The sequence below is a fragment of the Cupressus sempervirens genome, chromosome 7, assembly GCF_028749045.1.
Source record: "Cupressus sempervirens isolate cs-2001-9-10 chromosome 7, ASM2874904v1, whole genome shotgun sequence".
Lineage (NCBI taxonomy): Eukaryota > Viridiplantae > Streptophyta > Pinopsida > Cupressales > Cupressaceae > Cupressus > Cupressus sempervirens.
The window spans coordinates 158,228,786-158,256,536 of NC_143124.1; positions in this window are offsets into that span (position 1 = coordinate 158,228,786).

The window sequence follows — 27,751 nt, forward strand, 5'->3', positions numbered from 1 at the left end:
TTGGGGTGAAGGATGATCATAAGGTCCTAGTCAGTGAACAATGTTTGGTGAAGTTCAAGATTGGGAGTTACCATGATGAAGTTCTCTGTGATATTATTCCAATGGATGTCTACCATTTATTGTTGGGAAGACTGTGGCAATTTGATAGGTATGCTATACATGATGGTCATGCAAATACATACTCTCTTAAGAAAGATGGAGTTCGCCACAAGTTGAAGCCCTTGATAAAGGAAGGTGAAAGGGTATGCAGTAGTGCTAGGATATGTTTGTTGATGCAAGAAATTTTTTGGATGGTATGAAACATCAACGTATGTGTTATGCTTTGATTCCTAGAAAAGATAAGAAAGGTAGTAGTAAAATTCCTCCTAAAGTTTCTAGCCTATTAAGTGAGTATGGAGATGTCATCTCTGATAATGTTCCAAAAGGGTTGCCACTAGTAAGGAAAATTAGTCATCAGATAGATTTAATCCTTGGAGCAAGTTTTCCTAACAATGTTGCTCATAGGATGACTCCTACTGAAACTGAGGAGCTAAACAGACAAGTTCAAGAGCTATTGAGGAAGGGGTTGATTCGATAGAGTTTGAGTCCATGTGTAGTACCTATAGTACTAGCACCAAAGAAGGATGAAGACTGGAAAATGTGCACAAATTCTCAAGCTATAAATAGAATAACCATCAAGTATTGGTTCCCTTTGCCAAGACTGGATGATCTTATGGACTAGTTGAGTGGAGCTCAATAGTTCACAAAGATAGATCTCAAGAGTGGCTATCACTAGATACAGATAGGAGAGGGAGATGAGTGGAATACTGCATTTAAGACCAAGGAGGGTGTATATAAGTGGTTAGTCATGCCATTTGGACTAACCAACATGCCAAGCACCTTCATGTAGCTTATGAATGAGGTACTAAAGAAATTCTTGGAAAAATTTGTTATTGTCTATTTGGATGATATTTTAATTTTCAGCAAGAATTTTGATGAACATTTATTGCACATTCATAGAGTCCTTGAAAGGTTGAGGGAAGAGAAAATGTTGATTAATTTGAAGAAGCGTAGCTTTGTTAAAAAAGAGTTAGTCTATTTGGGGTTTGTTGTATCATCCGAGGTTCTCAAAATGGATCCAGAGAATGTAAAAGTCATCTTGGAATGACCTACTCCAAGGTCTACTACTGAGGTAAGATCATTTCATGGTCTGGTTAGTTATAGGAAGTCCATTAAGAATTTCAGTGGCATATGTGCACCCTTGATTGAAACAATAAGGGGGAACAGGAAAGATTTTTTAATTGTTGGATAAAAAGGTGACATAACAACATATGTTGGAACTTCCTAATTTCAGTAAAGTGTTCTAGATAGATTGTGATGCTAGTTTTAGTGCTATTGAGGTTGTAATAAGCCAAGAAGGTAAGCCTATTACATATTTTAGTGAAAAATTGAATGATGCAAAGAAGAAGTATTTTGTTTATGATTAGGAGTTCTATGCAATCATTCAAGCATTAAAGAAACAAAGGCATTATTTATTGCTAAAAGAATTTGTCTTGTATAATGATCACCATGCATTGCAATACCTAAATAGTTAAGGTAAACTGAACCAGAGACATTTGAAGTGGGTAGAGTTCATGCAGGGCTATACTTTTTTGTTGAAACATAGAAGTGGAAGGTCTAATAGGGTTGCAAATTCATTGAGTAGGGGACAATTGTTGTTGGCAATAATGTAGGTTGATGTGGTTGGGTTTGATGAACTCAAGAATCTGTACCCTAAGGATTCTGATTTTGCTAAAGTGTGAAAGGCTTGTAAAGAACCTATTACTATAGACAGAATCAGGTGGCTAGATTATTTGATTCATGATGGTATGTTGTTCAAGGGTAGTCAATTGTGCATTCCAAGGAGTTCCATGAGGGAAAACTTGGTCAAAGAGAAGCACATTGGGGGAATGGTAGGACACTTTGGTTGAGATAAGACCATTGCCATTCTTAGAGAACATTATTTTTGGTTTCAAATGTCACAAGTTGTGAAGAAGTTTGTGTAGAGTTGTCAAATATGTCAAGTAGCCAAAGAATTTAGTCACAATACTAGACTCTATCAACCATTGCCTATTCCATTGAAGTCATGGGAGGACATAAGTATGGATTTTGTGCTTGGATTGCCAAGAACACAAAGGGGTAATGACTCAGTATTTGTGGTGGTTGATAGGTTGTCCAAGATGACACATTTCATTCCATGCCACAAGACACATGATGCTGTACATATTGCATATTTGTTTTCCAGAGAGGTGGTGAGACTACATGATCTCCCAAAGAGTATTATTTCTAACAGAGATACTAAATTTGTGGGGTATTTTTGGAAGACTTTGTGGAAGAAGTTGAGGATGAAATTGAAGTTCAGTTCTACACATCATCCACAGACTGATGGATAGAAAAAAGTGGTAAGTAGAAGTTTGGGAAATTTGCTAAGGTGTTTAGTGGGAGATAGGCCCAAGGGATAGGATTTGATTCTACCACAAGTATAATTTGCTTACAATAATTTTGTAAATATGAGTACTGGTAGATCACCATTCCAAATTTTGTATGGCAATAGCCCAAGCACTGCACTAGAATTAAGGAAGATGGAATAATAGGAGAGGACAAGTGTTGAGGTAGAAGAATTTGCTAAACATATCAAGAGTCTAGATGAGGAGGTCCATGCACACATTACCAAGATGAATCATAGTATAAAGCTAGGGCAAATCAAAGGAGGAGACATAAGGAATTCCAAGTAGGGGATTTGGTTATGGTACACTTACAAAAGGAACAGTGTCCTATGGGTACTTACAACAAGCTGAAGATGAAGAAATTTGGCCCTTGCAAAATTTTGAATAAGCATGACTCGAGAAATGCATATGAGGTGGAGTTGCCAAATGGGATTCACATTTCTCCTATCTTCAACATTGCAGACTTAATAGAATATCATGATGATGATGCAGATGAGGGGTTGATGTTGGAGCCATGTCCAATTCTTACTTTTACGGAGGAGATAGAAGAGATTTTGGATAGTCACATGGGCAAGAGTACCAAAAATAGGCAGTATGAGGAGTACCTGGTGAAGTGGAAAGGATGACCAATAGAAGACTCAACTTGGATATCAATAATAGAGATTTCCTGTTTGGGTTTTCCTTTACCAGCCATAAAGTGACAGGGTCACTTTTCAATCTACCCTGGGTGTCTAATGTAGGAGCATCCAATGGTGTAAGGGAAATCCTGTATTACACAAAATTATGCTTAGAGATAGTTTCTATTTAATTTTTTTTCATTTTTGGATACCCATTTGGCTCAAATAAAGGTTCCAACTCTCATAGTTCCACTTTTAGTTTTCTGGGTTAGAGTTTTTAAGCACCTTGGGATATGTCTAAATGCAAAAAATGAGTTATTTTGTAATTGAGCCAAAATTATGATGAGATAGAGGGTGTAATTTGGAGTGATTATTATGCTTTTAATTTTAGACACTCCAGAAAAAAGAAGGTCAAAAGACTTTATGGTTAGAAAGTTATCGCAGTATTAAATTTCTTGGAGACCTCCTAAGAGCACTTCAAAGTTAGATTTGAGGCACTAAACAGCCTTGTATAGTGCCAAAAATTGGGTGAAAATTAGAGCTTTCCATAGATCTATAGAGTGCTTCAAGAGCTTTCTGAAAATGTAAACGGTTCATCAATTGGAGTCCCAGTTCAAAAGTTATGCCTCCCGGAAGTTGGACTACCATTTTTGGATTCTCCTAATTTTACACCGACTTCTAACATGACTTCTAGAACCTTCTGTTTTGGTAGTGGATGCCAACTGGCATATTCTAGAATGTATTCCTAACCCTAAACCATTTGGGGCTTATTTAAGAACTCGTCTGGCATTGTAAAGGTAGTTTTTAGTGGAGATAGAGAGAAGGTACAGTGTTAAGGATTTCTTTCTCCAGAATCATACTATTGTAAGCCCATAGGGAATTTTTCATTGAAAATAATATTTTTCTTTTTTTATGTCTTCATTCTGGTCTTTGGTTGTGTCTCCATGAAAATTCTATCCATGGATACATTATGTTGGGACTCAAAATCACCTTCACGATTGAGTACCATTCCAAGCTTTTGAGCCCTTTAAAACACTTTTAATGCATGTGTGCTTGGCCATCCTTTTGGGTCCTAAGAGGTGTTTAAAGTTTCTAAAACCTTGCATTCAGTATGTCCACTCATCCTATGACTATAAATTTCCATTCTGGGTCGTTCTGTGAAGTTTTGGTTTGAGGAATGTCCAAATCTGCATTTTTGCCTAAGTGTCAAATAGTGACAAGAGGACTAGTTTGCATTTGAATATCTCACACCTAGTAATGTTTCATGACTTTCCACTTTGGTAGTGTTTAGTATCTATATTAGAGAACCTATTTGTCACATTTCAAGTCATTTTGACATGTTTTGACTAGGTTTTGAATCCTTCAAAGTCAGTTGTTGATTATTGTCATGTTGATGTAAATTGTTCAGATTTCTAGGAGGCCCTGTTTGACTAGTTATAACTTTGACCTAGTTGATCAAAATGAGAAAATTCCTTTTGTATTTTATTCTAGAGGTTAGATACTTGTTATGTTTCAATTTTGAGCTTATGACGAATCAATTTGATTAGTTTTCAAATGTGATTCCATATGCAATTTGTAAAGTTTTACTGGTGTCAAAAAGTGCAGATTGATCGGTACCCCTATTCGGGATGTCATAACTCTAAATCTGTGATAGGTGAGATTGAATGGATTGTACTGTTTCATTCTACTTTGAAAATATTTTAAGTGTGCTAGTTTACAAGTCTTAATGAATCTGTTTACACACTTTCTTGGGTCTATTCTGTTTGCAAAAATCACTTTTTCTACCATTGTTCCTAGTTCGACAAATTCATGTAGCGCATTTTGACCACTTTCCAAATGCGTCTTGTTATTTTTCATGAGCCCAAATCCCAGATTTATATTCTCCTCATGACAATGATCTAATCCCCCAATTTTCATTCCCCCAAGTGTTAGTTTGACCTGTTTTCAAAGCCAAAATTGAACACATTTTATGGTTTTTTGACATGTTTGGTTGCAAGCAGTTATGAGAAGACAACTTTGACAGTCAATATCTTTTGCTTGAGAATTCTTCATGAGATGAGATTCGACAGGGTGTAAGAATGTGAACAAAGAATCAGTGCATTTATTTTCAGAGCCTAGTCATTAGTTTTTTTGTCAATTTTTAAAGTTGGTTAGAGGACCCCTTGGTATGAAATTGACAAGTTGCAGAAAGAGGTGAATTGAGTTTTAAAATATTTTTCAATGGTTAAATTCCATTCTAATTAGGGTCAAATGTTCAATGGATCGATTTGATATGTTAGTTGTTTGAAAATGATTTTTTTTAGTCGGACCCACTTTAGGTCCCAACTGATTCCACCAGGTCAATGTAATATTATGGAAAATAAGGGTATCATAAAGAATCTAAATGATTGTGATTATTAAGGATTTTAGTCTGCTTGTATTTATATTTTGAAATCAAATGGAAAAGAAGGATTGTGCACATTTCAAATTACAAAAGAGTGAGAGCAGTTTTGAGGTAAAGAAAAGAGAGGAGTTCTTCCTAACTTGGAGGTTAGATTGTGTAATAATGTACATAGACAATCAGATGAGAATGAGTACCATAGTTTGAAGACATGGAGTTATAATTTGAATTAAGTGGATATGGATGAACATCACCTAAAGCCACGACTACATGTGAGGAGTGACCTAGCACTAGTTAGAAGTCTCGCTTGAGTCTTTGGATGAAATATGTGGAAGATGTTGCCATTGGGAATGCCAAAGCAGATGAATTAACTCCCCATGAGATTGGACAATCTCTAACTCATGAATTAAGTACAATTCAAATTATGAACCACAAAAGGGATTCACACATATTAGATTTGCATTGAGAAGTGACACAATATGGTTGAAGTGCAAATGAGAGGGGTGTTGCCAGATTTTATCTAGAATGACTCAAAGAAAATCGGGATCGGACATGTTTGTCATGAAAATGCATGATAAATGCATTGATGAATGTGGGTTCTAAAATAGAATACAAATCATCAGTTTCCCTAAATGTGAGAAGTGAGGGCATAAGGGAAGAGCTCTTCAATTTGAATAATATGTAGTCTAGAGTGTTCATTGATCACATGGGCTCCAGTCTTGAGATGAAGTTTTCGTGGAGGCACATGACATTGGAATGATGGGGCCTAACCAATCTTTTAGATACTCTACTCAACGCTTCCACTATTGCATCAATGGAAGGTTTTATTTGGGTGAAGACTCATGTTCCCAATCCAAAAAAACACTTGAATTTCTCTAGTTAATGGAAAAAAAGCTTTGAACCCAGAGATAATCACACTTAGCTCTATTTAGAAGACTTCATTTGAGATGTGGATTGGATTGAGGAAGCAGTAGCAAGATTTTCCCATCTTTTCTAACCCATTCAAAGATAACTTTGCACTTTCCTTTTGCCACTCCATTTCCAATATAGCATCACTTAGTAGTTTTTCTTGAAAGCAAGCTTCCCAAACTAGAAACCAAACAATATATTAGTGGTCACAATGATGATCTTGGTATTTTCATGCTTATTGAGTTTCTCTTCTTCACATTGATACAATGGATTGAAGTTAGTTCAAACACCAATGCTCAGAAAGGGGATCATTATTAATGTTTATAGGTGTCATAATGTGGGAATTATTTATGAGAACATCTCCTTGTAATGACTTGATTGTTGGCCACGATAGACAAATGCACCTTTTGATAATCTTGAACTCTACAGAGAATTAATAATAACAATTACTGTTCATCTTAATTTGGACACACATTGGATGTGTTTAACTATTTTCAAGCCTCCCCATGTATCAATTCACACTGTGGAATTGATGTATATTGTTTTTGTTTCACATTTCTTTCCACAAGGCATCCATCTTTAGTTCTAGTTATCGTTAACTAGATCATCAATCCACGATTGGAGAAGTTACTGCATAAGACCCAGTCAACCCATGTTCCTATATCTTTCTCGTTTTCTTTCATTGTAAGGGTTGGTTCTAGTTCTTGGACATTTTTTACTGCTATGATACCACAAGGATGGTTCCAGTTAGGTTGAAATTTCTGTCATGATTGAGATTCCACCATTCTTTAGCATTTATCATGTAATGAACATCAAGTAGTGATAATACAGATAGTTCTAGTCTATTCAACAGTTTTATAATTTAGTTTCATTCATCCTTTATGTATTTGTTTCAAGGAAATGAATAAAATGCAACAACAAGTTTAATCTTCATTCTGATTTCTTGTCTCTAGTTCATGTTGTTTGTGATCTTTTGGGTTTTATGAACAAAGAGCATAAAACTCACTTGCATCTAGTTTTAGGCTATATGTTGTGATATTGTTTGCTTGTGATTCATGGAGTCATGTAAATTCTTAGTCTATCATCACAGGGTTGCAGATTTCATGAAGCGATAAGTCAAGTATAAGAGTCAGAAATGATGTAGATGTCTAATTCATATGGTGAATGGATAGATCAGGAAGTCCTAATATATGAAATGTATTAATGACTTTCAAGGATGTATGTTAGTGATTTGTGGTATTTCCCAATAGACAAGGCACTGATTAGCTACAAGATCAATGTGTTATGTTGTTCATGTCTAGGTTATGTTGAAATCAATATTTATAGTCAAAATCCTTTTCCCTTTCTGTTCAAGAGTTGAAAAGTGTTACCCTCACTTAGCTTATCTAGTTCATATGTAATGATTCTAGCTACTTCATGTCTATGTTGTCTACATAAGTATTAGCAGTTTAAGGGTATTATCTACTTTGTTAGATTCAAGTGTATGCTTTAACACTTGTACCATATGAATGAATCTGAGGTACACCCACCTAGGTTTTGCAGAGCTTGAAGTAGAAGAAGAGTCTAGCCTTATAGTTGGCCCTGGTGTCTAAATGGGTATGTTGTAGATGGGAAGTAGCCACCCCTAGATGTATTCTATTCTCATTGGGGATTTTGAAACATGATGTTTTGAAACACCAAAAGGGCACATTAATGTCTCGAAGGACCCCTTAAGATACTTTAATGTGTATTGTGACCCCTAATATATTTTCTTAGGGTTTCTAAGGAGTCCTAAGGTGTCTTAAGGGGTTATATGACCTATTAATGTATTGTATGACCCCCTTATGACTAATTACACCTCTTAGGTGTTGGAATAATCAAATGGGAAGAATACTTTTGAGGGGGGGCAAGGGGGGGGGGGGGTGGTAATAAGAAGTATCACACTTTTAACCCTAAATTTTTTTAACTAAAAATAAGCATCATGCATGCAAACATATCAAATAAGCATAAAGTAAACACATGCATCAAGAACACATAACACCAATTTTGGTAACCTAGAAACCCTCCAAAATGAGAAGGTAAAATTGGGGTGGAGATGATACCCACAAAATCACTACAGCAATAATGTTTGACCACTTTTGATAGTCTTCCTGTTAAAGGCCTGCCCTGTTAAAGGCTTTACATTGTGTCAATAGTGACTTGGTTAAAGGATTTACAAATACTTTACATGAAGTGTCACCCTATTAAAGGATTTTATCAAGTCTTTAAAGGATCTAAAACCTAGCTATTTAGCTAACCTATCAACATAGGATTTTCCTTCTAATACAATTGCTAGAGAGTATTAGACTAAATAAACTTGATAGCTTAAAATCCTTGATTGCTGAATTCGAGCACTTAAGATACTCATTCTGATCTTGATCCTCTGAAATTTGATATCTATTCAATTCCCTTGCTCTATTTTGATCAATTGGATACTGCAATGCTACTCTGTTCCTCTAAGTCTCTTCACACTTTCCACCAAATTTCTCTATAGTTTACCCTTACACTACTTTCATCCATACATACAATGGAGTTTCTTCCTCCTTTTAAAGATTTTGAAGACTTAGGGTTAGGTATAGATCTATGATCCATATTGAATCTTTAATTCCTGCTCACTCCTTGCACTTTTCTTATTGGTTGCATGCCTTCTCCATTTTTCTTATTGGCTGCATGCTGATTGCATGGGAAATATAAAAGATTCAATCTTATCTTTTAATCCCTTCAAGATCCTTCTATGTTGGCTCAAAAAGTGGTTTACATCTAAGTTTGTGAAGGCACAAACTCATATGCTGATTCTGTGTTACTTGGTACATACTGGATTACTGGTGCTCGACACATGTATGATTTTGGTTTGCTTAGCACCTATTACATTCTGGATTTCTCGGCATCAACTATGACTTGACACCTACATATCACTTGGCTCATATGGTTCACTCGGCACCTGAAGTCACTCAGCACTTGATCTTTACTCGGCACTTGAAGATCACTTGGCACCTATAGAAATTTTGACTTAGCACATATAGTGTACTCGGCTTCCATATGGAAATTGGTTAAGTGTGTTGACACTCAATTGTCAAAACCAATATGAGACCAACAATCTCCCCCTTTGACGTGAGTGTCAAAAGCACTTAACTAAGCATTATTTATCTGACCTTATGAGCACATTATCCAATCTGCTTGGCATATATACAAAATTTCAAAAAAATGTTCAAAATTTTGTAAGGAACAATATACCTTAAAATTCTTATAACTCCCCCTGAGCTGATTGTGTCATTTCATTCCTGTAACTAAAATTCTTGTGCTAATGTATCTGATACTCTTTGGCTTTTCCCTATTTCTGTACTTTGTACTTGTGTTACCTTCCATTTAATTCCCAAAACATTGTATCTCCCCCACATTATGTCTTATCTCTTATCTCCCCCTTTTTGGTTATCTACAATCTTTACCCTTTATTCTCCAAAAGAATGAATGAAATACTTAGTATTCTCCCCCTTTGTTATATCTCCCTTATTATATCTCCCCCTTTTTGACACTTATGTCAAAGGGTGCTAAGGAGTAATACCATATTTCACCAAAAATGTACTGTTGACCTCCATTATCATCTTAAGAGTTGCATCCCTATTTTCCAAAGCAATTTCTAGTGACTTATGCTAGATGGTAGTCTCTGCAACAAGATGTACAAGTCCATCTAATGTAGAAAGATTAGGATCTTTCTTTAAAATAGTTTCAGCATAGACTTGTTCTTTATCAAGTACTTCCAAATGTGGGGTTATGGAAGATTGAATCTGCATTAATTTGGCCGTTATATTGGCCTCTTCACTTGTGAGTCCAGCTAACTCCTTTTGGGTGTGAAGCGATTGGCAAAATGCATCTCACTTTGAGCTAGATCTCTTGGTAGTTGCATGCTAGAAATCTTTAGATTTCTCTCCAAGCTCAAAATTCTTTGGCTTGTCTAATGTGAAATTGGAAAAATTACATAGCTTTTTGTATAATGAGAAGATATTCTCAAGTATAGTTTTGACCTTTTCAATCTTGTTGGCCAATTCAACTTATTGAAGTGCTATACCATTGGATATTTTCTCATTTACTTTTCCTTGAAAATTCTTTTTAGAGCATTCCATGAGTTTCACATTTGTCTCCTAGTCTTCACTTTCCACTTGGTCCACAATATTTGACAATTGTTCCATTATAGGCTTTGTCTCATCTGGTGACTACAAGCTGAAGGCATCCATAAAGATGTTCCTAATCTCATGTAATGCTTGTTTATGTTTATACCATTCCTAAGTATTTCTTGCCTCTCCTATTTAATGCATCCTGCATTTTAGTTATTTTCTCAATGTTGATTGTCTTGGAGTCATAGGTAGGTATGAATATCTCTTCATTTAATTTAGGGTCTCCATAGTGAAGTACCCTAGTCACTTTGGTTGAGCTCGAGCTTGGTGTAGAGATTTGCAAAGGTATTGCATCAGTGCTTGACTTTTGAAGAGTTTTTGTAGGAGTGCTTGTTTTTGGTAATTCTAGCAATGTTTGTATTGTAGCCTGCTCCTCTTCTTTTGATTTGTCATCCTTTTCCTGATATGTTCTCCCCTAATCAATCACAATAATCTGAGGTGTACCTGTTGACTGTATTGTAGGATTAGATGTAGCAATCTATCCTATTTTATCTTTTGATGTATCTTTAGCTGCTCCTCCTCTTGGCTTTTTCTGCATGGCATAACTTGTTCTAGATGTGTCTATTATTGGAAATGGTGGTAGAAGCATTAAAAATTGAGTACTTGTAGCTGTAGAGATGTTAGAAAGTGGTTCTTGTGGTTTCATCTTGTCTATAATTGATTCTGTTATAGCCTTTTTCAACTCATCCACACTCACCAATATAGGATTTGTGCATAATTGTTCTTGTAGAGTGGATTGGTGAAGGATCTTCTTGAGATCCTCTACAGTCAGTGGATTGATGTTCCGAGCAGAAGTGTTAGGAACATCCTTCATAATTACAGTGTCTGCAGGTGTGATGGTTACACGAGGAGGGCTAGGAGGTGGCAATCGTGTGTCTTGAACACTCTAGTCTTGTTGCTGCTCCTTCTCAACTATTTCCATTTGATCTCCTTTTTGTGTATCCTCCTCTTTTTCTTTCTCCTCTTCATCTTTCTTCTCTTCTTCTTTCTTTTTGTCTTTTCTCTTCTCTTCTTCTCCTTGTCTTGTTTCCTCTACTTCTATTTTGTCTTCTTTCTCCTTCTCACTGGCTTTTGCCTTATTTGCTTCTGCATCCTCCTCTTCTCCTTTTTCATCCTTGTCATCAGTCAATTTGTATATTGACTTTCATAGTCTTATTGATTTCTGAACAACTTCTTCAATTTTTTTTTGTAAGATTCTAAAGGCTTTATACTTTGGTGCAAATTTTCCATCATGTTTCTTGTTAGCCTTAGTTATTTGACCTCTAGTCAAATTAGACATCACTTGTGCCAGTGTTGATTCTCTTAATTCCTTCTCCATCTTTAAACAATAATGCCATTTATTTTCAATAATCTCATCTAACTCCATAGTCATAGTATTGTTTAACTCAAGAGGTGTATTCTTAAATTCTGCCATCATGGCATACACTGACTCCTCTACTTTATTCTAATCCTCTCTACTTAATTTCTTAAAATCAACATTTTTCAAACCAGAAAAATTTGCATTCTTCCTAACATTATCACATATTTTATCAATGTTGGACTTGGGAACATTTCTTACCACTCTGAATTGGCTGATGTCCTCTGATTCTGTCCTTTCTTCATCATCAGATTTTGGTTGTGCTACATATTTCCTCCTTTACTTCTTCTACACTGGACTAGTCTCCTCAATAGCCTTCTTCTTCTCTTTGGTCTGCTCTTTGGCCCTTTGAGTAGATGTCCTTGTGGTAGCTCTTGTTATAGGTGTTTGCTTGGCTTGTGTAGGCTTTGTAACCTTCTTGGGTTTGGGCTGGCCTGGAGGTTGTACTTTGGCCTTTCTCTTCTTTGGCTCAGCTTGTGTTGGTGCTTCCTTAGCTTCTTCTTCCTCTACACCTTGCTCCTCATCTTTACCTAAGCCTTGAGTTAATTTTATTGGGCCTTACCCTTGTTCTTCTTCTTCACTCTCACCTTCTTCTTCTTCTTCATCTTCAGTACTTGCTGTCCCTTCAATTTCTACAATAAATTTCTTCTTTATCTTCTTCACTAGTTTATCTTTCCTCTTAATTATAGAGGTTATCTTCAACTCTATTTCAAATTTAGACTTTAAAACATCATATGTGCCAAAAGGTTTGGCAGTCTTGTCTATTTCTTCTACAAGCAATGCAATGATTTCTATTGATGCTTCATCCACATCTAGTTCATAACCCAATGGCCTTAGCCATCTCACCCTTGGAATTACAGCTTGGATGTAGGTGTAATCAATATCAACTAAGAAGTAGATGTCATTGACATGTTGTTCCACTAGGGAAACTGGTATTCTCAATCTTTGTTTCATGGATTTCTTAAAATCCTGAAAGTGGCTTATCATTTGTGCTTCAAAGTTGTCACCCATTTTGAAAGTTCCTATTATTAATTTTAATTTGGGAATGTATCATTTCAGCTGCCTCCACTGTGAAGCCCATGAAGGGAGAAGTAAATAGAGAAGATACACACCATTCAACATCCTTTTCATATTTTTTCCTGGAACAAAATTGAGTTACACTCACTTTCATTGCCGTTTATTTGAGGTTGGAGTGATTTAGGCAAAGAGCAAAGATTTATAATTATTATTTCTATGAAGTTTCCTTTTATCTGCTCGAGATGTCTGATATCACTTCATTCCCTAATAGTGGAATGGTAGAAATTTCAATTTCTCAATCCTTGAAAGAAAAGTCACCTTTACTAATGTCTAGAAACAAGGGAGAGACATCAGTGTCTATTGACATTTTGACAAAATGAAGGTGAATGGAGGGGCCATTCTAGAACAACCCTCTCCTAATTTGTTTCGAGTTATGTGCATTTTCCTTAAAAAAAAAGATTACACCTTTTTGGAAAAGGTTTAGCTTCCACAAGATGAAATTGTGAGGCTTTGTAATAAGCTAGACTAGTTTCTTCTGCCTCAGCTTGCTCAGGTGATCCCCACAAATTTGTATAAACTTCAATGCTTTAAACTAGTTGTAGTTGCCTGCTCTCATATTTTATGGAGATAAAGAAGACAATGATTCTTCCTTTTAGTAAACCATGGTTGGTTCATGAATTAGTTCTTTTAGATATGGCAAAGAACATGGGTAAACTAAGATACATTTGTTTCCATTGCTATTTTTTTTCAGAATTCTTCAAAAAAATAAAATAACATTATATATATATATATAATCATTATTGATTGCATATCATTTAGAAGGTGATAAGGCAATGGGGCCCATTGCCTTGTAAAAGGGGAGGAATGTTCAGAATTAAGTTGACATATTATATTAAGTAATGACTTTTCAATTTTGAATTGTCCATTCAACATCTAAGGGGAATTTTAAATGGCATGCTTTTAACTCTCATGAAGAGGTATAAAGAGGCTCAAGATGAATTAAACAACAGAATGATATTGACATACATCTAATTTGCTAAGATTGCTAATTTGTATAAGATCTTATATATGAAGTTCATGGCTAGACATCTTAACTATGAGATTGCCCAAATATAGAGTTCATGGGCATACATCTCATTCATAGGATACCTCAACTTTTATGAGCTCAGACATACAACTGCTCCATGGCTTTGTCCAAATTTGATTGATTTGTAGGCATACATCTCACTTATGAGATTGTCCATAATTGTATGAAATTCTATTTAATATTATGAGTAAATTGAATTCTTGATATTGTTTATTATGTGTTTATATACCGCTTTTTCTTTCTTTCGATATTGTCCTCTAAATTGACAAAATGATTCCGATCACCATCATTCATATTATGAGTTATGTCTTTAATTAAAATACCTATTGCCTTCCCATCAATATTATTGACTATTCTCTTTCTTAGATTATATGTGCTGTGAAATTGACCCACCATATTAGTAGTTATTCTATCAATTTCTTCTTTGGATGGCTTTCTTAGATTCATATGTTCAACATCTAAAATCATGTTGCACATCCTATCATCTTCTTGATCTTCACCATCTAAAAAAACTTTCTGATGGTATAAATGGTACATATTTCATTGATTAATAACATCAATTTTAGATTCTTTCTCATTAGATTCTTCACCATTTTCACATAAATTAACCATGTTTTAGGCTACATCATAATGGCTCTTTTCTTCCTCCCCCTATTCAAGATGTGTTTGTTGATGTGTAGAAAATGATTGAGTAACATCACAGTAGTCATGAGAATGAGGAGATTGGAAAATAATACACTGAGGAATTTCCTCCATCATATTTACATTATTCCTCTATAATGGATCTAGTGTGTTCTTGTCTTTTGTGCCTTGTGCAAGATTAACAATGGGTTTTCCATCCTTCCATTGTGTATTATATGGATAGTTCTAAGAAATGGTTTGTCTATTATAATTATTGTTGAACTATTTCTTTTCACCAATATTCAGCTTATTGGCATGGTTTGATGGAGGATTCAAATTCTTTAGCAGATTTAAGACCTAATCTATTTTGTCATCCTTAGGCTTCTTGGTCGTAATAGGCTTATCATCTTCTTTTTTATTTCTCCTAGGGTTAAAATTTTTATGATCATCTCTCCTTCCAAGATTACCAGATGATCCTCAATTATTCTCAATATTGATAGCTATCTTTAAAGCATCCCTAAATATCCTAGGATCTTTATCTCTTAGACTATGAGACATTTTTCTATCAAATGTATTGAAATAGGTAGTGAGACACACATTATCACCTAGTCTCATAACTTTGAGTAACTTATACATTCCTTTTTGGAATCTCACATTAAAATCAAATGTAGATTCATTCTAATTTTTCTTTATGTTATTGATCTCATTCGACATGAAACTTGCATCAATATTATCCCCATATTGCTCCTTGAAAAGCTTTTCTAGATCATCCCATGAACCAATACTATCATCAGCTAATCTTCTGAACTAGTCTCTTGTATCTTTATTGAGTGAATGCATGAGAAAATTCATGAAAATATCCTCATACTCTACTTCATAATCATTGAGAATATGAGTGAATTTGCTGAGATTTTCTTCATCAGTTATGGCATTGTTTCCTGAAAACTTTATGACCTATCTCTTAAGTGAGAAATCTAGGGATACCTAAAAATGAAATTTGGTTGTATATTTCCATATAAATGGGCCTTTTCTAAGAACCTAAGACATTTGAAGTACTAGGTCCAACCCCTTGGGTCTGCATGGGAATTTTGACCTGTTGAGTTGCAACTATCTATATAGTAGTAGTAGAAGAGTAAGTTAGTATTGATTGGGAAAAAAATTGGCTATTTATTATAGGTTCACAAGTTGGAATAGAAGGTATAGCTTGTGCAATTTAGTTTGGATAAGATGTTAGGCCAGAGGTACATTTTAGGAAATGAATTTTTTTCATTGTCTCTACAATTTCAACCTTAGTTTAAACTTTCTCCAATTCTTTTGTAATATCTTCCTTCTCCTTCTTTTCTCTTTCTAGCTCTGAATCAATCTTTGATATAATAGGGTTCTTAGGGGAAACTTGAGGCTCATTATTTTGTATTTCCACTACCTTTTGCTTTCCTTTATCAGGATTCTTAATGGTAAGATCTATTATGTCTTCTTCTATAGGTTTATAGGGTTGGATTTTGGCAATGACAGATCATTTCTTCTCTTTTAGAAGGCCTTCTTGATCTTGGATTCTTGACCTTATCTCTCCCACATCTCCAAATATGTTTGAACGTAGTGTATAGAATTTTTCTTCTAACTTTCTATTCTTCTCTTTCAAAGCTTCTATCCTTCTAAGAAAAATTTCCCTCTCTATGAGAGCGTTCATGGTGATTACCTCCTTTTCTTTCTCCAAACATATACATTTGGCATCTTCCTTAGCCACCTTCTTCCTCAATGTCTCAATTTCAAATAATATCTCATCAGGATCTGTAGAGGTAATTTTTGAATCTACAGGATCATCTAGATCTATGAGATTCCTCTCGATGTATGGAACTTGTCCAAGGTTTGGCTTAGCACTCAAGGTGTTCTTATACCCTCACCATTGGTTCACTTCTTTAGAAATATTGGGTCTAAAGGTGGCATCTCCTATAGAAGAAGTAGATTTATCTTGATACATTCTTTCTTTTGGTAACGGGGTTGTAAAAAGTTCACCTAGAAGCTTAGTGTTCTCAGGCTTGGAATTAAAGGATGATGATTCTCTATCTATCACATGATGATTCTCTATCTGTCACTATTGACACAGTGTAAAGCCTTTAACAGGGCAGACCATTAGAAGTGGTTGAACCATATTATTGCAGTGAATTTTTGTGGGTACCATCCCCACCCTAGTTTTACCTTCTTATTTCTGGAGGGTTTTTGGGTTACCAAATTCCAGTGTTATGTGTTGTTGATGCATGTTTTAGTTTCATATTTTCATGATGTATTTACATGCATGCAATTTACTTTCAAATAAAAGCTTTATTGTATAAAGTATAATACTTATGATTCACCCCCCCCTCTCATCAGTATTCTTTCCATATTTGAATATTCCAACAATTGTTATCAAAGCGGATTAGGTTCTCACAAGAAAAATCCTAATAGCTTGGAGGAAAAGATCTAAAGATGGAAGCTTTCAAACTTGGAAAGATCATTGAAAATCAGGTGATAGATGTGCAACTTGCTTTGCATAGCTTGGAGGAATCTAGAGATAAGTTGAGAAAATCATTGAAAAGAAGGAAGGATTTGGCCATAGCAAAAAATGAGATAAACTACAAGAAGATTGATACTACAAATATATTTTCTAATGGAAATACTAAAGAGTTTGATGCAACAATTGCAGAATCGATGGAGAAAAACAAAGACCAAATAGATGAGATAAGATCTCTCAAGATGGAACATGAATCACAGGCCATAATGTTATGTGAAATCACTGAACAAAAGAAAAGAGTAGTTGAAGATAAAGCTATGATGGAAAATGACAAAAGGAATCTTGCAAATAGACTTGAAGAAAAATGTACTGAATTAACAAGGATCTCAAACATGCAGATGGATACAATTGCCCAAATGATGAACCTTCATCATGAACTTAATGTGAAAGACATTGAGATCTCTACACTAAAGATGCAGAATGAACAATTGCAGAATGACTTTAGAAGAGAAAAGGAAATTTCAGAAAGCTTCAACAAACCCAATGAAGCCATCAAGTATTTTGAGCAATTATTGAAATCCCCAAGATCAATCCATGATACATCAGGACTTGGATACAACAGCACTGAAGTTGGAGAATCATCAAAGAGTGCTGAAAAAAGAAGTGACAAAGGTAAAAATGTCAAACTTACATGTCATTTCTGTGGAAAGAAAGGACATAAATCTAATGTATGTAGAAGCAAGAATGCCCTTTAGCATGATAAGAATGTAAACCATTGTCATAAGTGCAAGAACCAAGGTCATCAAGCATATGAATGTAGAACCAAGATTATTAAGACATCAAGATTTAAGGGTCACTGTCATAATTGCAAGAAATATGGACATAGAGCTTTTGAATGCAGATCAAAGCCTATGTGGACATCAAATCAATCAGCAAAGGCATCAAACCATGAATTTTGGGATTACAACACCAGGTACAGTTGTCACTATTGTCAAGAATATGGACATATACCCCAAAATTGCATAAGAACACATTTTAGGGGAAACTATAAAAGATGGTTGAGTCAAACCACATGTTTTAGTTGCTTAAAAACTGGTCATATCAGCAGGAATTGCCCAACAAGGTCAAAGGCACCTAGTTCTAAGTTCAACAATGGAAAGACAAAGATAGATGTTGAAAACATCAAAAGTGAGATGAATAAGACATGGAAGAAGAAAGATGAGTGTAGCAGATCAAGTGTAGAGATCACTTCACCTAACAGGTCAAGTGATCACACTTCATAAATTAAGCAAGAATGGGTGTGTGGGATTGATAAACTAAGTTACATCATACATTAGTCCCAAAACATAGAAGAATTGCAAAGAAGAAATCAGAATAAGCAAAGATGCAAAACTAAGAGTCTGCCAAAATCTACCAAAATCATCTTCAGATGCCGATTTGCTAATAGCGACTGAGTTGATAGATGATGCCGAGCTGTGAAATATCAATAGGAGCTGAGTGAAGTCAAAATCCTTTAGGTGCTGAGTAGACAGTTGTCAGCGCACTAAGCATTAATTACTCTATTTTAAAAGAGTACATAATTTGATTTTTGACCATTCAAACACAAAGCAAAGACGAGAAGAGCGCAGAAGATCAAGGACAACTTAGAAGCCATTTGTGAAGATTTCCACAAAAATTCAGCACGAGTCTCATCGATTTGAGGTATTTTTCTTAAGTGTTGAGCTACGTAGTGTTTATAAACTTGTTTAAACTATAAACCCTAGTTTGGAAAACAATGGCATCTGGGTCTGGAACCACTAAGAGCAAAGAGAGTCATGAGATATAGTTGGTTAGTAATGAAGTTAAGTAACCAGATTTCAAGCCCATCCCAGAAGTCGCATATAAGAAGGATCCTGCAAGTGCATCATTAGTTATTCTTGATAAAGTTGTTATGGTCCAAGATGTCTGTAGATGCTATAACTTCAAAATTAGAGCCATAGGAGATTTAGAAATTCACAATGCATATGACAAGTTATGTGAGAACAACATATTGAAAGATGAGTTCTCAATAGTAGAGAGAAAAGGATTAACCAAAACCCTAGATTTTTTTACTGTTTTCAAAGTTGAATGGGTACGTATAGTTTTGAGCATAATACATGATGGAGCCTTTTGGTTAGAAATAGGGCCAGTGAAATTCTCCAAGAAAATTATTCATAGGGTTACTGGTATTCCAACCCTAGATCGGCCAAAGACCCTGCATAGTGATAAAAGAGAAATAATAGAGAGAAACATGGGTGCTAAATGGAACAATAGGGGAATGACTATAGACACAATCACAAAACTCCTACTGGATTTTTTTTGTGAGAATCATCTCACAAAAATTCTATCAGTCAAGCAGGTTAAATAGTGTGCCTTGTATAACAGTTGATGTTGCATACAAATTGATCAAAAAGGATCATACTTATGATCTAGCAGAGCTCATGTTTCAATAGATTAATGAGAATCTGGGAGCTATAAGGAAGAGCAAGGGAGCTCAGTGAAAATTTGGATCCATTTTGGTGTGCATGTTTTTCTATCTGATGAAAGAATTTCCTTCGGTGGGTAAGGTGAGATGGAGTCCAGACAAAACAATTGTTGAACAAATCAATGGATATATTGAACAAATGGGTGATAATTTTGATTCCCAAATGACTAGTTACTTTGAGGACTTCAAATAGTCCATGAAACAAAGAATGAGAATTCCAGTTTCATTGACTAACAAATATGAAAAAGACATTTGGTTTCTTATAGATATTGATTATACCTATATACAAGCAGTCATACCTAGAGTAAGATGGCTTAGGCCACTAGGATATGAACTTGACATTGATCAAGCCTCTGCAGCAATAACAACCTTCCTTGCAGAAGAAGTTGATAAGAATGCAAAAGCCTTTGGAACCTATGATGTGGTAAAATCAAGGGTGATAACAGATTTGAAAATTGCCTCTGTAGTAAAGAAGAAAGAAAAATTGGTAAGGAAAATTAAACGAAAATTTGGTGTTGGAGAAGAAAGAACAACAAAAGAGAAAGAAGAAGACATTGAAGATGATCCACAAGGCCTAACTCAAGGGTTAGGGGAAGATGAAGAGGAAAGTGCTAAGGAAGAAGAAGCCGAGGAAGTGCAAGTTGAAAACAAGGTCACAAAAAGAAAGGCCACAACTCCTCCTGCTCCTCAACCCAAGGGAAAGAAAGTAGCTGCTCCAACACCAAATAGACCTACTACAAGGGCTATAGCACAAAAAGCCCAAGAGGAGGCAAGAGAGAAGAAGAAAACTTCAAAGAAGACTGCTGCCGAGCCAAAGAAGAAAAGAAAATTTGTTGCCTAGCCTGAAATAGATGAATAAAAGACTGAGTCAGAGGAAAACAACCAATTTCAAGTGGTAAGGCACAAACCTCAAACTACTATTGATAAATTATGTTCAAAGATCAAGAATGATGATTTGAAAGGTTTAAAGAACCTAACTTTTTCTAAGCTCACCAAAGAAGAACAAAATAAATTAGAGGAATCAGTGTATGCTATGATGGCTGAGTATAAGCACACACCTCTAGAATTAGATGAATCAATGCCTAAAGATTTGTACAAAATTGTAGAGGATAAATGGCATTTTTGTTTACAAATGGAAAGGGAGATAAGAGAATCAACATTAGATGGATTGTTGCCTGATTTGACTAAGGATCAAGTAACAAATGCAGTCAAGAGGCATAACAATAGATTCACTCCCAAACATAGAGCTTTCAGCATTTTACAGAACAAAATTGAGGAGGTAGTTACAAAATCCACAAGATTGTGGAAGATAGTTTACAAGAAAATAGAAGATGTGTATAATGAAGAATATAAGGCAAAGGCAAGTGTCAAGATAAAGGAGAAGAAGGCATCAGGGATCAAAGAAAAAGAAAAAGAACAAGTGGAGAAGAAGGTTGGAGAAGAAAAGGAAGAAAAGGCACATACAGAGGAGAAAGAGGAAGAGAAAGATACAGCTGTGCAACAAGATCAAAGTGTGCAAGACACACATGTATCCCCTTTTATTCCTCCTCATGCCACCATCACACCTGCAGAGATGATCAAAATTAAGGATGTTACAGACACTTCAAGTCAAAACATCAGTCCATTAATTGCAGAGGATTTAGAAATCCTTGACCAATCAACACTAGTAGCAAAATTATGTTCAAATCCTGTATTGGTCAGTGTTGATGAATTGTAGAATCTAGTAGTCAAAACAAAGGCAGTCAAGGTGAAAACACAAATACCACCTTTAATCATACAACCTACTGGTATTCTATTCCTTCCTCCACCACCTCCACCAAGTGTAGTTAGTGACACACTTCAAATGCCAAGTACAGCATCAGAGGAAACTAAAGAAACAACTGAACAACCAGCAAGTTCAACCCCACCTAGTGATCATCAAAATGATATACAAGCTAAACAAAAAGAAGAGACAAGCAAGAAAGAGGAGTCTGCAATACAAACATTGGTTGCATTACCCAAATTTGGTACTCCAACACAGACTCTTCATCAGCCGAGCACCGATAGGTTACAATTACAAATCAAGACACCAGGTTCGAGCTCATCAAAGGTAGCCAGAAAACTTCACTATGGAATTCCTGAGCTTGATGAAGAAATAAAAATTCCATATTATGAATCCAACACTCTCATTGAAGAGAAGATCAATGAAATTTAGAGTGCATTGGACAGAAGAAGGAGACAAGAAGCACTAAGAAGAGAACACAAGCAAAAGCTTACCTTGAATGAAATCAAAGACATATTCATCGAAGCTTTTTGCTTACAGTCTCTAGATGAGTCAAAACCAATTGTAGAATAACTATTTGATATAGTTGACCAGGTGACCAGTGAAGACCAAGAAACAAATGCCAAATTACTGGAATGGTCAGAAAGAAAATTCCAAGGCAAGGTAAACAAGAAAATATCCAGTGACATAGCACTATCACAAGTAGAGCTGGCTAAGAAAATAGAAAAAGTCAAAATTATACTTGGAAACATATTTTCCCTATACAACAAGTTGTGTGACTTTTCCACATTCACACAGGATACTAGCTAGAAGATACTGAGCTTGGAGAAAAATTTGAAGATTTCTAGCCTGCAACTCCCCACAAATCTAGCTCAGAGTGAGAAGCATTTTTCCCAATCACTTCACACACAAAGAGAGTTAGCTGTCTTAGCAGCAGAGGAGGCAACCACAAAAGCTAAATTGATACAAATTCAATCCTCTATCACTCATCATTTGGAATTACTTCACAAGGAGCAGATGAATGCAGAGACAGTCCACAAGAAAGACCCCAATCTTTCTACAACTGATGGAATTGTACACCTAGCAGCAGAGATTGTCATCCAGCATAAGTCATTGGATGTTGCACTAGCAAATTGGGATGTAGCTCTAAAGGTACTCTTTGAAGTAAATAGCACATTTTTGGCCAAGTATGACATTTCTTTATAAGACCTTTGACATAAGTGTCAAAAAGGGGGAGAATAAGTATGAAGTGAGAGTTAAGTACAAAATGAAAGGGTAAGTATGATGAAAGGGGGAGATAGAAAATTTTTGGGAGATAGAATTTTTTTGACAAATCTTGTATAACATATTAGTCAGAATGCAGAAACAGGACACAAGTCACAAAGTGTATAAGGCATAATCAACTCATAGGGAGTGATAAGGTATATTGTTATTTGTTTCTAAATTTTTTGAAGCGAATAAGAGGATGCATGAAATAATGCCAAGATCATAGGATCTTAGTTAAGTGTTTCTGCCACTCATGTCAAAGGGGGAGATTGTTGGTCTAAAGAATAATTTTGACAAATGAGTGTTAATACACTTAACCATTTTTCACTATACAAGTGCCAAGTTATTCAAGTGCCGAGTGATATCAAGTGCCGAGTTAATCAAGTGCCGAGTGATATCAAGTGCCGAGTGATATAAAGTGCCGAGTTATTCATGTGCTGAGTGATATCAAGTGCCGAGTTATCCAAGTGCCGAGTAACATAAAGTGCCGAGTGATACAGTTTAGTTTAGGTGCCGAGCTATCTAGGAAACAACATGTGCCGAGCATCAGTAATGCTTCAGGAGCCAAGTAACTCAGGATATCAGCATAAGAGTTTGTAATTGCACAAACTATGATGTAAACCATTTTTGCAGCCAACATAAGGTAAATCTTGAATGATCCAGAGATAAGAACGAATCTTTTACATTTCCTATGCAATCTGCATGCAGCCAATTGGAAAATTGGAAAGTCATGCAACCAATTAGCAAAAAGGGAAGTATTGAGCAGGGAATTGAGATTCAATGTGGATCATAGATCCATATCTAACCCTAAATCCTCAAATGTCTTTATAAGGAAGACAAAATTTCATTGTAAAGAGATGCGAGTGGATATACAAGGGTGTATAAGGAAATCTATTTTTAGAACAAGGGTTATTAGATCACAAAGGATCAAGATCAGAGAAAGTAGAACAAGTGCCTGCATTCAGCAATCAAGGATTGCAAACTATCAGGTTTATAATACCTAATACTCTCTTACCATTGTATTAGAAAGGAAATCCTATGTAGATAGGTTGGCTTAACAGCTATTTGTAGATCCTTATCAGAAGGTGATTAAATCCTTTAACAGGGTGACACTTCATGTTAAGTGTTTGTAAATCCTTTAACCAGGTCACTATTGACACAGTGTAAAGCCTTTAACAGGGCAGACCATCATAAGTGGTTGAACCATATTATTGCAGTGAATTTTTGTGGGTATCATCCCCACCCTAGTTTTACCTTCTTATTTCTGGTATTTTCATGATGTATTTACATGCATGCAATTTACTTTCAGATAAAAGCTTTATTGTATAAAGTATAATAGTTCTGATTCACCCCCCCCCCCCCTCTGATCAGTATTCTTTCCATATTTGAATATTCCAACATTTTTATCTATTTGAACTTCAAACTCACAACATGATTCCCAATATAATAGATGATTTCCTTAATTCTTCTAATTCTAGGACCACAAAAGAGATGACAAATGATCATTTTATCAAACCCCAAGACTCCATGAATCAAGCATAGACTAATATTATATAACTTCAATAACAAAATATTAAAATAATTAATTTTTAATATGAAAGTGAATAGAAATCACTTGTTATAGCAACTCAATTAAAAACCTCAATCATATGAAATTTTTTGGAGCACTACTTATGATGTCATACAACTATCAAGACAAGAGTTAGTAAAGGTACTTGTTTAGATAAATTCTTTTAGAGAAACAACTGAAAAGAAAAACCTCATCAATTAATTAATTATAATATATGTTATTTTAAAAAAAAATTGTCTTAAAATTTTTTAAATTTATTGATGTTTCTGAGAATTGATACAAATGTAATTGCATTGTTGGTAAAGTATATGTTTTCCAATGGCAATGATATCACTCATATTTATATTAATGAAGAGACATGGATAGACATGTCTATCCGTTATTATCTAATAATAAATGATTATTTAATAATATATATCATATATATATATGTATGTATGTATGTATATATATATATGTATATATATATGTATAAATATATACATATATACATATATAGATATATACATATATTTATATATCTGTATATATAGATACATACATATATATATATATATATATATATATATATATATATATATATATATATATATATATATATATATATATATATATATATATATATATATATATATATATATGTATGTATATATATATAAATATGTATATATATGTACATATATATATATATATATACATATATATATGTACATATATATATGTACATATTTATATATATACACATATATATATATACATATTTATATATATACTATATATATATATGTACATATATATATACATATATACATACATATATATATATATATATATATATATATATATATATATATATATGTATGTATATATGTATATATATATGTACATATATATATATATAGTATATATATAAATATGTATATATATATATGTGTATATATATAAATATGTACATATATATATATGTATATATATATGTACATTTATATATATATATATATATATATATATATATATATATATATATATATATATATATATATATATATATATATATATATATATATATATATATATATATGTACATATATATGTATGTATGTATGTATGTATGTATGTGCACTTTAGTCTCATAGTTTATCCAACTAAAGCTACCAAACATTAACACTCCCTCTTAGCTAGGGAGGCTAAACACATGACCACATATTACCTCAATGTAATATAAATATTTTGGGAGTAATGGCCTCTAGAATGTCAACTCTTTTCACATTCACCATGTACTCTTTGAGAAATGGCCTCTTGAATGTCCAGTAGCAAGATATTCACCAAGTACTGTGAGTAATGGTCTCGAGAAAGTCAACTCATTTGATATTCAACAAATACTCCATGTAATGGCCTTTTGAACATCAATTTGCACAACATTCACCATGTAATCAAAATGTTCATAAGATATGTGCACATGGATTCTCGTAATGCTTACCATATGAAAATCCACTATATGAAGTAAAATCTATCATGATCTACATAGACATCGTAAGATATCCATCATAATAGATTAAGTTATTTGAAAAATTGTCACCTTTCAATAACTTTTGCAAATACAAGTGATGATCACTTGGAAGTCATCACTTCCTCATGATGTACACAGGGGATAGGCCCATATAGTTATGAACAATATTCATAAATCATAGTCCTCTTAATTGCTTGTAATGTATTAATCAATGGATATTATTTTTCAACATAATCTACTCCCTCTAAGTCAATATGTCTGAGATCACTGAAGGTTGACTAAAACATATCTTCTATTTTCTCCCTCTCTTTCAAGACATCCTCAAAAAAATCGAAGCACATAGCTCTCATAGTAATAAAATTGTCATAATTATTCACTAATCGATCATATATATATATATATATATATATATATATATAATGATGATCACTATTATACCATTCAATAAGAATAATTATGAAAGAATATTTCTATATCTTATGAATACCTTGGCACATTATAAATTTAATATTTATCAAAAATATCATATATAATAAAAATGAGGATATGATGATACTAATGTAGAAAGAAATATACATTATCTTATACCATAATGATACAAATGTAAATCAAATTTACTTTACCTTTCTCCTTGTCTCTTATTGATTGTCCTTTATAAGTTCCACACTTTCCTAGCTTGTTTGTGGGGTCTGATGCTTATTTAATCCAATGCTCATGGCTTTCCCTTATAACAAGAGGAGTAACTACCCCCAAAGTTGGACGTGTTGAGGAGTAACTACAACCCAAGTTGGATGCTATCACCTTTGAGCGGCTGAGTGGATCATTTGTCACCATACTTATTGGGGCTTTTGAAAGTATTAATGGACTTTAATATGTCTTCAAAGAGGTAGCATATCCATGGAATATTCCCCATATCAAAGACTATGTCTGGGCCATAGATGTTTGTAGCTTTACCAATTATATTCTATGATAATGTATCAAGATGTTGATCGAGAGATTGAGCTTCGATGGTGGGGTCTTTGCCACTTCCAACCTTATTCCATTCCTTATAATCAAGGACGCTAATGTATAATGGATCAAGGGTTTCTGCAGACGTGGAATAATGGTGCCCTTGTGTGTTTTAGTGGTAGCATTCCTACTATACACGATCAAATTACCAATGATTTGGTTCCCCATCTACAATGTGACCCTGATGTATTGCTTTAGTGATGAATACTGGTTTGGATTCATACTTTGTTCATGCATAGTTTTATATTATTTCCCCATCTTTCTACTTTTTCATTGTCCTATTCAATCTTCCAATCCTTAGAAAATTTATATATTAAGTAGGTATTTCTTACATTTGCATTGGCTTTGATACCATGTTGATGTTTTTGAGGATTTGTACAAATGTAATTGCATTGTTGGTAAAGTATATGTTTTCCAATTGTAGCGATATCACTCATATTTATATTAATGAAGAGACATGGAGAGACATGTCTATCCATTATTATCTAATAACAAATGATTATTTAAGAGTATATCTCATATATGTGTGCGTGTGTGTGCGTGCGCGTGTGTGCACACTTTAGTCTCATAGTTTATCCAACTGAAGCTACCAAACATTAACAAAATTATATGATTTGTTGATTGCGAGTTTAGATTAGACATTATTCTTCAAAATTGGCAATTTCTTGAAAGTCCAAATACTTTTGAATTAAGTTTTCAATAATTTTATAAAATTGTTTATAGTTTACTATATAATATTTTGTAGGATATGCTACACTCTTCAAATACTAATAACAATACTAGTACTTATAGAAGGTTAAACATTTATACACCTGCAAGGAAGTGCTCTCCACTGCAACGAAGCTTCTATACTTCATCTTATTCTACAACACTATACTATCTTTGAATTAAGACCCAAAGAGTAGAGCACTTATATATATCTATCTATGTGGGTATGATCTCATACACTTGGGGTTTGTTTGGTTCATGGAAGATGATAGGAATTGGCTTTTTCAAAACCT